Source organism: Scyliorhinus torazame, chromosome 7 (assembly GCF_047496885.1).
Source record: "Scyliorhinus torazame isolate Kashiwa2021f chromosome 7, sScyTor2.1, whole genome shotgun sequence".
NCBI lineage: Eukaryota > Metazoa > Chordata > Chondrichthyes > Carcharhiniformes > Scyliorhinidae > Scyliorhinus > Scyliorhinus torazame.
In genome coordinates, this window is record NC_092713.1 from 52,879,715 (window position 1) to 52,892,560 (window position 12,846).

General features: G+C 48.5%; 1 long non-coding RNA gene across 2 annotated transcripts; it reads right to left on the minus strand.

Moving 5' to 3' along the window:
• Positions 1–294: 294 nt before the first annotated feature.
• On the minus strand, positions 295–12,351 carry LOC140427281 (uncharacterized). Of its 2 annotated transcripts, none has more exons than XR_011948435.1 (3): positions 12,242–12,351; positions 6,242–6,454; positions 295–829 (listed from the first exon to the last, which is right to left on the minus strand). It is a non-coding gene; the product is annotated as an uncharacterized lncRNA (long non-coding RNA). The 2 variants fall into 2 exon arrangements; XR_011948434.1 differs by lacking the exon at positions 12,242–12,351 and adding an exon at positions 11,589–12,112.
• Between the last annotated feature and the right edge of the window lie 495 nt (positions 12,352–12,846).

The window sequence follows — 12,846 nt, forward strand, 5'->3', positions numbered from 1 at the left end:
TTTTAAAGTCAAGGAGTTGCTTTTTTGGAAACCAGTTTAGGTCAATGCACAGAGGGTGATGTCCACCTGCCAGTTAATGTATTTGTTTTCTTCTCAATCACTCTGTTGGTCTATTTTTGTTTCTTTGATTATAGCTGTTTGTGTCTGCCTTCCTTTCATTCTATTCTCCTTTCTCAAACGTGTTCCTTTGTTTATCTTATGATTCACTCCAGGAGTGATTGCTTGAAGAAGTAGCAATTTGGTATTTTTTTTTACAACAAAACTTTATTTTGAATACAACATTAAAATCTTCAACTTCACATGCAAAAAGAACAGCTTACAATTACCCCTTAAACACTACTACTCAATTCCCCATTAAGCAACAAAAAAATAAATGTACAGCTCTCATTCCATCTAAAAATCAGCATGCCATAGAATAATACATGCTTTACAGAACAGATTTGGAACTTTCCAGACTCTGGCTGAATGTCTTCAAAAAGCTGTTTCAATCGGCTTGTTTCGGCGTCTTAATTGTACTCAGACAAGACTGCTCTGCTTGAAATATTATCACTCTTTTTATAACTATCCTACTGGGAGAGAATTCTGGACTTAGAGTCAGTCAGATAAGACTCCAACTTTTCTCCAAAGCTTTTTTAAAATGCTTCTGAATCCCTTAGCTCCACCCAGCAATGACATCATCTTCCCAAGCTGAAAAACAAATGAACTCCCCTGGCTGAAAGCACATTAACTCCCAGGGACTTTCCCCAGTCAAACTGCATGCACTAGCCCAGACTGAAAAACACAATCCTCTGGTCAATTTCATCTTCTGGCTCCTGAAGCTTCCCAGGCCCTGCAAAAGAAAATCCTTTTTAAAAACATGACCACTGCAGTCAAACACAATATAATCCCAGGCTTTTAACCCTAAAATTGCCCTAATATTTAGAATCCAATATTCCTATAATCCTCCATTCATCACACTTGTGAACAAATTAGTTGCTGCGTTTTCTACATTTCAACAGTAACTGCATTTCAAAAGTACGTCATTGGCTGTAAAGAGTAGCACTTAGAGCATTGAATTTGGTCTGGGTGGTTTTGCCACACTCGCAGCTAAGTGAAGTGGGTTCTGGGGTTGGTAGGGCCAGTTAGGTTCCAATTGAGCAGGGAGGCAGCAATAGTTGTGGACGTTAGTTGCCATTGGGGTGACCATTGCCACCAGGGGGCCCCTCCATGGGCCACAGAATGCCCAATTTGAAGGGCACATGTCCCCCCATCCTCAAGACCCCAGCATTCACCAAGCAGTCTCCTCACATGGCATAGGGGCCACCTGCTGCTGCTAAAATGCCAGTAGTCTCTGGGTGGGAGGAGGCATAATCCATTTTTCCCCGTCTCCAATAAAATAGAATGGCAGTGGGAAGACAACAGCCACTCCACCCCCCCACCTTCATTCACCATTTTACAAGCCCCACCTCCTCGCCCATCTCTAAAGGGCTGGTATGATGCAACCCCTATAGACCTCTTTGCAACCTTAGGATTAACCAAAATACTTTACAGCTAATGAAGCAATTTGTGAAATTTGAAGTTACTTCCTGCCCACTCCCTCCCTTAAACCCATCCCTCTCTCTCGCTAACCTACCAAAATTTCCCCGGCCCAACACTTGCCTGCACGGGGGATGTATTGGTTGTCATCTTCTCCTGTGGTCTCGGCACTGGCCACTGATGCCTTCTTGGTGCTGCCAGGACTTAAGGAGCTGACGGCCAATCGGATTGGCTGGCAGCTCAAGAGAGCAAGGTGTCTTCCCCATTGAGGGCTGTAAGTCCAAGTTTGTCTGACCCACAGTGCTTTATGGCTACATGGCGGATTGGCATGGAGAATGCCATCCACCAGCCAGCAACCCCCTGTATTATTCCATCCCTGGTCTAACAAAATCCAACTTAAGTGGAGGAAGCTAATGATTTAAATGGCCAGCTGCCTCTATAATCTGTACATCCATGAACCCCAGCCCAACTCCACTCCAGCCCTCAGAAAAATAGAAAGCAAAAATATCAGGCTCTCTGTGATGGTGAAAATCTGGGCCACTGTGGCGATTGTTGTAGGAGGAGTTTGGGGGGGATTTTTACAGTATTTCTGAATCTTGACAGAGATCAGAGGAGTTAGCTGGCCTCTCCGGAGAAAGGCTGCTTCAGTAATAGGGGCTGTATTTACAGTTGCTCTTGTGCTGAAAGTTAATTTGGAACCAGGGTACTGGCAGCAGAGAGGGGAAGCTGTGCTCAAAGGGACGAGGTGGAAGAGAAGGAGTCATCTGCTATTCTTACTGGCTGGACAATTTGTCTGTGAGCAGAGAGCTAGATTCCAACTCTGCGAAGAGTTCATCTCAACATCACAGCACCTCCAAAATTCACCGCTATGTGGCATCACAACATCCTCTTGACCAAAGTTCCAAAATAAAATCCACCAAAAAAATATCCATTCCATGACTGCTTATTCAAAAAACACTCCTAGTCACACATACAAAACAGTCCAAGTACTCGGACACAATGTAAACCTAACTGTTCCAGCATGGCTGGTGGAAGACTCTTGACTTTCATTGGGGGTGGCTGCAGATTGCCCTGCAGGATGGCTTTGAATGGGCCTCGAGGGTCTGGCTTTGAACTGCCGCACCTTGAGAGCGGCAGTGGCGTTTAGGGCTCTCTGGCTGAGGGGAAACAGCACGAGCACCGGTGAAGTGGCAGTGGTGGAAGCATGAATAATGACATTCTCGGTGAGGACAAGCAGGCTCTTGCACCAGGAAGCCACTCCCCTAGGGCGGCCCCTCAGCAATCCTAGTAACCTGCTAGAGCACAGATTGCTGGGCTGCTGCGAGATATCTGCAAGCCGCTTTGAACAGTGGCAACTGATGACAGCGGTCTGAGCCTGCATGGCAATAAGCATGGGCCTCATGACTTCAGCCTGAGTTTCCACTGAAACACTGAGATGTTGAGTGTGTCTGTGCTGTGGTAAAGGCCAAGCAGTCAGACACCAGACGCTGTAATCAAAGACGAACCAGGCCAATTTGGTGTCTAGAGACCCAGCAGTCTGTTTATTCATGTTGTTTTTAAACATTTGAAGCACACATTCAGACAGGCCATTGGAGGATGGACGGTTCAGATGGCACCGTTCAGATATGTTTAATCATGTTGGACTTCCCAAATGCCTGGAATTCTCGGCTGGTGAACGGAGCCCCATTGTTTGACACATGGACCTCCGGTAACCCATAAACACAAAATGATTGCCGGAGTTTCTCTATAGTCATGTTGGGACTGGTAGAGGATTTGTATGTCGACAAAGATTAAGAACATCGATCCCATGAACAGCCCGGCAAAGTCCACATGTACCTGCACCCAAGGTATCCCTGGCCATTCCCACGGCGCAGTGAGGCTGAAGTGTGGGCTTCTGGTTCCCTTGACACAAGGGGAACTGTTTCACCAACTGCTCAATGTTAGTGTCAAGCCTGGGCACCAAACGTTTCTCCTTGTGAACATCGTCATCTTGGAGACCCCTTGGTGAATGTTGTGGAGCTCCGTCAAGATTGGGCACTGACCTCGGTAGGAGCCGGCCACTCAGGTTCCCCACAGGATGATGCATCTTCCACGCTTCATATCCCCTGTGGGTGTTTTCGAATTCTGCCACTTAGGGTCATGTGACGCAGTTTTGCCAGTGTGGTGTCCTTCTGGGTCCACACCTGCACTTGTTTCGTGGGTACAGGCAGGGTATTCAGGAAATTTAGTGTCATTGTGACTTCTTCCATTACTGGTGGAGGGGGTCAAGCTTCTGGGCAGTGGTAGGCAACTCGGAGCGTTGGCACTGCCGATGTATGCGCCAGGGCGGGGCTCGATGGAGTACTCATTGGCTGCCAACAATAAAGCCCAACGTTGGATCTGAACCGAGGCTGTGGGGGGGGGGAGATCGTTTTGTCCTCCTTCAAAAGGTCCAAAAGGGGTTTATGGTCTGTGATTATCATAAAGTGCCGGCCGTAAACGTACGAATGGGATTTCGTTCTTCCAAATATCACGACGACCAATCCCTTTTTTTCAATTTGGGCATAGAGTCGTTCCACATCTGCCAAGGTTCGTGATGCATATGCAATTGGTTGCTTGGTGCCATCGTCCCACCAATGGGAGACACTGCCCTACTCCGTATTGAGAGGTGTCACATGCCAGTACCTGTGGTCTGTGGTAGTGCGGCAAGATGTTGGATGATAGCAGCTATTGAATGCTTCATCCTGCCGTGCCCTCCACAACCACTTATGGTGCTTCTCCAAAAGTGCGTGTAGGGGTGCCAGGACAGTAGCCAGGTTGCGAATGAATTTCCCGTAATAATTTATGAGGCCTAGGAACAACTTCAGTTTGGTCGTGTTTCTTAGGGTCGGTGCCCCTTTTATAGCCTACATGGGGTCCTCTACAGAGTGCAGGCCGTCGTTATCGATGCAGCACCCGAGAGGTATGCTACCTCGCCTGCGTGGAAAACACAGTTTTCGCACTTGAAGCAGAAGCCACGTTAGAGAATCATCGTAGAACTTCCTCCAGCTTTGTCCAATGTTCCTTTTCAGTGGCTCCTCTGATTCACATATCACCTAGGTACACTGCCACCTTATGCAGCCTTTGAAGGATATTTTCCATTGAGGTCTAGAAAGTGGTGTACACCGATGAGACTCTAAAAGGAAACTGGGTGTATTCATACAAGCCCTTACGGGTGTTAATGGTTACGTATTTTTTGTATCAAGCTCTAGCTGGAGAAACACGTAGCTCATATCAAGTTTGTTAAAAGTGTCAGTCTTGCATTGAGGTCCTCGCTACGCAACATGGGGTATTGGTCTAGACAGGACACTCTGTTAACACTTAGTTCATTGTCCTGCAAAGATGGACTGACTTGCCGGGCTTGAGGACCAGGACTACTGACTCAGCCAAATCCTCAAATTGCACCAGGCGTATGGTGCCAAGACTTTCCAACTGCACAAATTTGATCTCTACCTTGGTGAGCAAGGTATAGCGGACCGGTCGTGCCTGAAATACTTAGGTCGGGCATACTTAGTCCGCCAGTTCCCATTTTGAAAATTTGCTGCTCACCCAGTTGGAGCCAGTCCCTGCCCAGAAGATCAAGACCCTGATCTTCATACGACTATGAGAGGGAGTCGGACCATCAGCTGCCCATGGATAACTGGGATTACGGTGGTTCCTACAATCCGTAGAGATTCTCCCATATACGTGGCCAACCTGGCCCTGGTACCTCACAGGCCTAGGGGCATGATGCCCATTCGGAGGCATCTGAAAGTCTGTTCCCCAATAATGGAGATGGCGGCTCCTGTGTCCACTTCCATTTCCAGGGAGTGAGCATTGACCTGGAGTTTGATTTTAATTGGAGCAACCTTGGGAGCAGTGATACAGTTCAACTGTATCATTTTGTCCTGTTTGGGCTGGTGGGTTTACAAGGCCTAGGCCTGAGGAGGCTTTGGCTTCTGGCCTGGGTGGAATCTGTTGATTCCTGGCCGTCTTGCCGTGGGCATGTCATTTGGCCAAGGTACTGCAACTTTGCAAATGTTCCCTGAAGTCCTCTGGGGAAGCTTCCCTAATATATCTGGGTTTTGTTGGCCCTCCATCCCTGTTCTTGAGTGGTGGACAGGCGGTGGGTGGGGCACGCGAGTCCTCTCGAAGGGGAAACTGGTCTTTCTATATGGGGGTCGTCTTACACCAAACTCGCTACTGTGCCTTGACCCTTGAAGTTCCTGGGCTCCTTTTTCAGATTTCTCTGCTGAGACAATGCCAGTTCTATGGCTCTTTTAAGGTCTAGGGTGGATTCTGCTAGTAATAATACTAATCATTATTATTGTCACAAGTGGGCTTACATTAACACTGCAATGAAGCTACTGTTAAAATCCCCTAGTCGCCACACTCCGGCCTCTGTTCGGGAGAGAATAACACTGGGGGAGAATTCAGAATGTCCAATTCACCTAACAAGTACGTCTTTCGGGACTTCTGGGAGGAAACTGGAGCATCCGGAGGAAACCCACACAGACATGGGGAGAACGTGCAGTCTCCGCACAGACAGTGAACCAAGCCGGAATCGAACCTGGAACCCTGGTGCTGTGAAGCAACAGTGTTAACACTGTGCTACCGTGCCACCCATAAAAGCTTCCGCTGTGGCACAATGTTGTTTATCCCACATACCAATCGGTACTGTAGCTTCTCAGGAAGGAATGGTCCATATTCACAGTGTTATGCCACTTACCTGAGCCTGGTCAGGAATTCCATCATGAATTCTCAGGGGTCCTTCCAGCCATCTTCCATCTGCAATGCTTAAGAATTATCGATGGTCTTGGGTCATAGTGGTTTGCCACTACCTCTACCAGTTTTTTGAATCCGGGGCTGCTGGGTGCGTCAAAGTCTTTATGATGCCGGACATTGGTAGTTAGAAAGATTATCTTGTGTCAGTCGTCACATTCTATGCCATTGCACAAAAAAAAATAGTGCATTATTTCAATCTACTGGGGCGAGTCCTCTACACCCGCATCATATGGCTAAGGTTCTCGAACAGAGGCATTAGCGGGTTCTCAAGAACAAGAACAAAGAACAAAAAAAAGTACAGCACAGGAACAGGCCCTTCGGCCCTCCAAGCCTGTGCCGACCATGCTGCCCGACTAAACTACAATCTTCTACACTACCTGGGTCCGTATCCCTCTATTCCCATCCTATTCATGTATTTGTTAAGATCCCTTAAATGTCACTATCGTCCCTGCTTCCACCACCTCCTCCAGCAGCGAGTTCCAGGCACACACTACCCTCTGTGTAAAAAAACTTTCCTAGTACATCTACTCTAAACCTTGCGCCTCGCACCTTAAACCTATGCCCCTAGTAATTGACCCCTCTACCTTGGGGAAAAGCCTCTGACTATCCACTCTGTCTATGCCCCTTTGTAGACCTCGATCAGGTCGCCCCTCAACCTCCGTCGTTCCAGTGAGAACAAACCGAGTTTATTCAACCACTCCTCATAGCTAATGCCCTCTATACCAGGCAACATTCTGGTAAAGCTCTTCTGCACCCTCTCTAAAGCCTCCACATCCTTCTGGTAGTGTGGCGACCAGAATTGAACACTGTATTCCAAGTGTGGCCTAACTAAGGTTCTATACAGCTGCAACATGACTTGCCAATTCTTATACTTAATATATAAATGATTTGGAGGAAAATGTAACTGGTCTGATTAGTAAGTTTGCAGACGACACAAAGGTTGCCAATGAAGGCAAGCATGCCGTATGCCTTCTTGACTACATTCTCCAGCTGTGTTGCCCCTTTCAGTGACCTGTGGACCTGTACACCTAGATCTCTCTGAATTTCAATACTCTTGAGGGTTCTCCCATTCACTGTATATTCCCTACCTGCATTAGACCTTCCAAAATGCATTACCTCACATTTGTCCGGATTAATCTCCGCCCAAGTCTCCAAACAATCTAAATCCTGCTGTATCCTCTGACAGTCCTCATCACTATCCACAATTCCACCAACCTTTGTGTTGTCTGCAAACTTACTAATCAGAGCAGTTACATTTTCCTCCAAATCATTTATATATACTACAAAACAGCAAAGGTCCCAGCACTGATCCCTGTGGAACACCACTAGTCACAGCCCTCCAATTAGAAAAGCATCCTTCCATTGCTACTCTCTGCCTTCTATGACCTAGCCAGTTCTGTATCCACCTTGCCAGCTCACCCCTGATCCCCTGTGCTTCCAAATGGGAGTAGATCCTGTCTCGAAGAATTCTCTCCAGTAATTTCCCTACCACTGACGTAAGGCTCACCAGCCTGTAGTTCCCTGGATTATCCTTGCTACCCTTCTTAAACAGAGGAACAACATTGGCTATTCTCCAGTCCTCCGGGACATCACCTGAAGACAGTGAGGATCCAAAGATTTCTGTCAAGGCCTCAGCAATTTCCTCTCTAGCCTCCTTCATTATTCTGGGGTAGGTCCCATCAGGCCCTGGGGATTTATCTACCGTAATATTTTTCAAGACGCCCAGCACCTCGGGCGGGATTCTCCGTAATCGGCGCGATGTCCGCCGACCGGCGCCAAAAACGGCGCAAATCAGTCCGGCATCGCGCCGCCCCAAAGGTGCAGAATTCTCCACATCTTGAGGGGCCGAGCCCTTACCTTGGGGGGCTAGGCCCGCGCCGGACTGATTTCCGCCCCGCCAGCTGGCGGGAAAGGCCTTTGGTGCCCCGCCAGCCGACGCGGAAATGACTTTGCCGGGCGGCGCATGCGCGGGAGTGTCAGCGGCCGTTCATGGCATCCTCGCGTATGCGCAGTTGAGGGGGTCTCTTCCGCCTCCGCCATAGTGGAGAACATGGCGAAGGCTGAAGGAAAAGAGTGCCCCCAAGGCACAGGCCCGCCCGCGGATCGGTGGGCCCCGATCGCGGGCCAGGCCACCGTGGGGGCACCCCCCGGGGCCAGATCGCCCCGCGCTCCCCCCAGGAACCCGGAGCCCACCCACGCCGCCATGTCCCGCCGTCCCAAAGGTGGTTCAATCCACGCCGGCTGGCCGAATATCCGGTGGCGGAGAATTCGCGACACGGCAGGGGCGGGATTCACGCCGGCCCCCGCCGATTCTCCGACCCGGTGGGGGGGTCGGAGAATCGCGCCCCTCGTCTTTTTGGATCTCAATGTGACCCAGGCTATCTACACACCCTTCTCCAGACTCAACATCCACCAATTCCTACTCTTCGGTGAATACTGATGTAAAGTATTCATTTAGTACCTCACCCATTTCCTCTGGCTCCACACATAGATTCCCTTGCCTAGCCTTCAGTGGGCCAACCCTTTCCATGGCTACCCTCTTGCTTTTTATGTACATGTAAAAAGCCTTGGGATTTTCCTTAACCCTATTTGCCATTGACTTTTCGTGACCCCTTCTAGCCCTCCTGACTCCTTGCTTAAGTTCCTTCCTACTTTCCTTATATTCCACACAGGCTTTGGCTGTTCCCAGCCTTTTAGCCCTGACAAATGCCTCCTTTTTCTTTTTGACGAGGCCTACAATATCTCTCGTTATCCAAGGTTCCTGAAAATTGCAGTATTTATCCTTCTTCCTCACAGGAACATGCCGGTCCTGAATTCCTTTCAACTGACACTTGAAAGCCTCCCACATGTCAGATGTTGATTTACCCTCAAACATCCGCCCCCAATCTAGGTTCTTCAGTTCCCGCCTAATATTGTTATGATTAGCCTTCCCCCAATTTAGCACATTCGCCCTCGGACCACTCTTATCCTTGTCCACCAGCACTTTAAAACTTACTGAATTGTAGTCACTGTTCCCGAAATGCTCCCCTACTGAAACTTCTATCACCTGGCCGGGCTCATTCCCCAATACCAGATCCAGTACAGCCCCTTCCCTAGTTGGACTGTCTACATATTGTTTTAAGAAGCCCTCCTGGATGCTCCTTACAAACTCTGCCCCGTCTAAGCCCCTGGCACTAAGTGAGTCCCAGTCAATATTGGGAAATTGAAGTCTCCCATCACCACAACCCTGTTGTTTTTACTCTGTTCCAAAATCTGTCTACCTATCTGCTCCTCTATCTCCCACTGGCTGTTGGGAGGCCTGTAGTAAACCCCCAACATTGTGACTGCACCCTTCTTATTCCTGATCTCTACCCATATAGCCTCACTGCCCTCTGAGGTGTCCTCCCGTAGTACAGCTGTGATATTTTTCCTAACCAGTAGCGCAACTCCGCCACCTCTTTTACATCCCCCTCTATCCCGCCTGAAACATCTAAATCCTGGAACGTTTAACTGCCAATCCTGCCCTTCCCTCAACCAGGTCTCTGTAATGGCAACAACATCATAGTTCCAAGTACTAATCCAAGCTCTAAGTTCATCTGCCTTACCCGTAATACTTCTTGCGTTAAAACATATGCACTTCAGGCCACCAGACCCGTTGTGTTCAACAACTTCTCCCTGTCTGCTCTGCCTCAGAGCCATACTGGCCCTATTCCCTAGTTCTCCCTCAATGCTCTCACCTTCTGACCTATTGCTCCCGTGCCCACCCCCCTGCCATACTAGTTTAAACCCTCCCGTGTGACACTAGCAAACCTCGCGGCCAGGATATTTATGCCTCTCCAGTTTAGATACAACCCGTCCTTCTTATATAGGTCACACCTGCCCCGGAAGAACTCCCAGTGGTCCAGATAACGGAAATCCTCCCTGCTACACCAGCTGTTTAGCCACGTGTTTCGCTGCTCTATCTTCCTATTTCTAGCCTCACTGGCACGTGGCACAGGGAGTAATCCCGAGATTACAACCCTCGAGGTCCTGTCTTTTAACTTTCTGCCTAGCTCCCGGAACTCCTGCTGCAGGACCTCATGCCCCTTCCTGCCTATGTCGTTAGTACCAATATGTGCAACGACCTCTGCCTGTTTGCCCTCCCCCTTCAGGATGCCCTCTACCCGTTCGGAGACATCCTGGATCCTGGCACCAGGGAGGCAACATACCATCCTGGAGTCTCTTTCACGTGCACAGAAGCACCTATCTGTGCCCCTGACTATAGAGTCCCCTATGAATATTGCTCTTCTGCACTTTGACCCTCCCTTCTGAACATCAGAGCCAGCCGTGGTACCACTGCTCTGGCTGCTGCTGTTTTCCCCTGATAGGCTATCCCCCCCGACAGTATCCAAAGGGGTATACCTGTTCGAGAGGGGGGACAACCACAGGAGATTCCTGCACTGACTGCTGGCCCTTTCTGATGGTCACCCATTTCTCTGCCTGCACCTTGGGTGTGACCACATTTATATAACTGCTATCTATGACGCTTTCCGCTACCTGCATGCTCCTAAGTGAATCCAACTGCTGCTCCAACCGAACCATGCGGTCTGTGAGGAGTTCCAGTTGGGTGCACTTTCTGCAGATGAAGCTATCCGGGAGGCTGGAAGCCTCCCGGACCTGCCACATCTCACTGCCCCTCTTCGTTCCGGACCAAAGTTTCAATGAAGGGTGTCCAGAATCTCGTATTTGATTCTCATTGCCAATGTAGTAATCCAGGCAACACGAAGAAGAAAGCTAAACAGGTTTATTTTTACTGAAAAGATAAAGCTGCCATCATGGCGTACAACACTAATATCCCAGTCCGGGACTATCAGAACTCCCGGCTGGGAGCAGCATTTAAAGGGCTCACTAATGAGTCCCAGCTGGTCAGGCCTCCCGCGCGACCACGGGAACCTGTACTCCGTGAGCCCCATGGGGAAGAGTGATTAGTGACCCCCCCCCCCAGTAGTCCTTGTGAAGGTTAGCACACCGTCAAACTTGCACATGCATCAACAAGGACCCATTAATTAAGGGTCTCACAAATGTGCCGGGTGGTTTCCATGTTACCTGATCTGTCTACATGACACGTGGAAGCATTAATTCGTAAGCTACTTACATTGAATACCACAAAGTCATTGGTGCTGAGGTACAAAAAGGGGAAAGAATCAATCGTTGAATGTCTTTCAACAAAACCTCAAAGCACCATTTGAGAAAATCAAAAATCAAATTGGTCCTATTTTCAAAAGGTTCCATACATATCTGCTTTTCTTACTTGGGTTTTTGCACCTACTCACCTGTCTGATGCAGCTGGTGATAAATTGCTCTGTTTTCTTTCATATTGTTGACTCTTTGCTAAGATTTTAAAAGGGATGATGGCAGTGATGGCGGGGGGCCTTTCAGGGGCAGCTGTGAGTAACTCGGCTCTCAAATCACTGCCGGGTCGCTGCCATCCAAATCTCTTTCTTAGATCTTAAATAAGTTTTAATGAAAACCCTTCAGTAGAGACGCTTAAATCCGGACAGCAGATAAGCAGACAGACTCCACCTACTTCAAGTGTCACTGGAGTTCTCACGCAGTGAGTCCACAAGATGCCACTTCTCTGAGAAATAAAGAGCGAACAGAAGCCACCATTGTCTACATTGACGCCGCTCTCCCCTTTCCCTCCCAAAACCTGGATTTCTACTTTGTTCGAAGTATATAGTCATGGCTGCAATTTGCTCAGCTGCGCACACACCTCAAATGGCAGCCTTTGCAATGGTAGCTGGAGCCCTTTCTCTGCGTTGAATCAATGGTTTAACAAAAGTATATTTGGCAGATTGATGGTGATAGAGTTTCAACGTTAATGACTCGACTGTCAACAATGCTGATTTAAAACAAACCCCATCCTTACTCTGTGCGATTCAGAAGAGATTTACTGGGAGGCAGAATGGCAGAGGAACAAACTTACATCCGACCAGACGTACTGCTGCAACAAACCCCTTTAATCCCCACATCCTACACACAAAAGCAATTGCAAACACAGAAGGTTCCGGGTTGCTGCGAAATGGAAGGACACGAGAACGGGCTGCTGACTCAGCATGGAAGCGACTTAAACCAAGGTGTTACCCTTTTAAGAAAAGGGAGTAGCCACCTAGCAGGTGTGCTCGAGTGAAGCTGTAAATTAAATAGTGACAGCAACAATAATGGAGGGAGGTGTGAGAGGGGTGGAGACAGAGACAGGAAAGCACTGACTTTACCACAGATGAGTTGATTCCTGCTGGCGAAAGTAGGCCAGTTCTGTGGCTATGCTGAAGTAGAAACCAGCTCCAGTAGCTTTTTAGCAAGTATTCACAAAGCCGTTCTTGGTTCTTAGTGTGTGGGCAGAAAGAACTGCACATATTATTTACAAAACGCATATGTTATTTGCAGATCACATATGATGAAAGGGAAAATGTAAACTGGAAGAGACGCATACCCCAGATCAATAATGTGAGTACTACCGTTCTTTTACCATCAGTTTTTCATCGACAACTCAGCAAAAGCAATATCGAGAGGAAACGTGATTTTAGATGA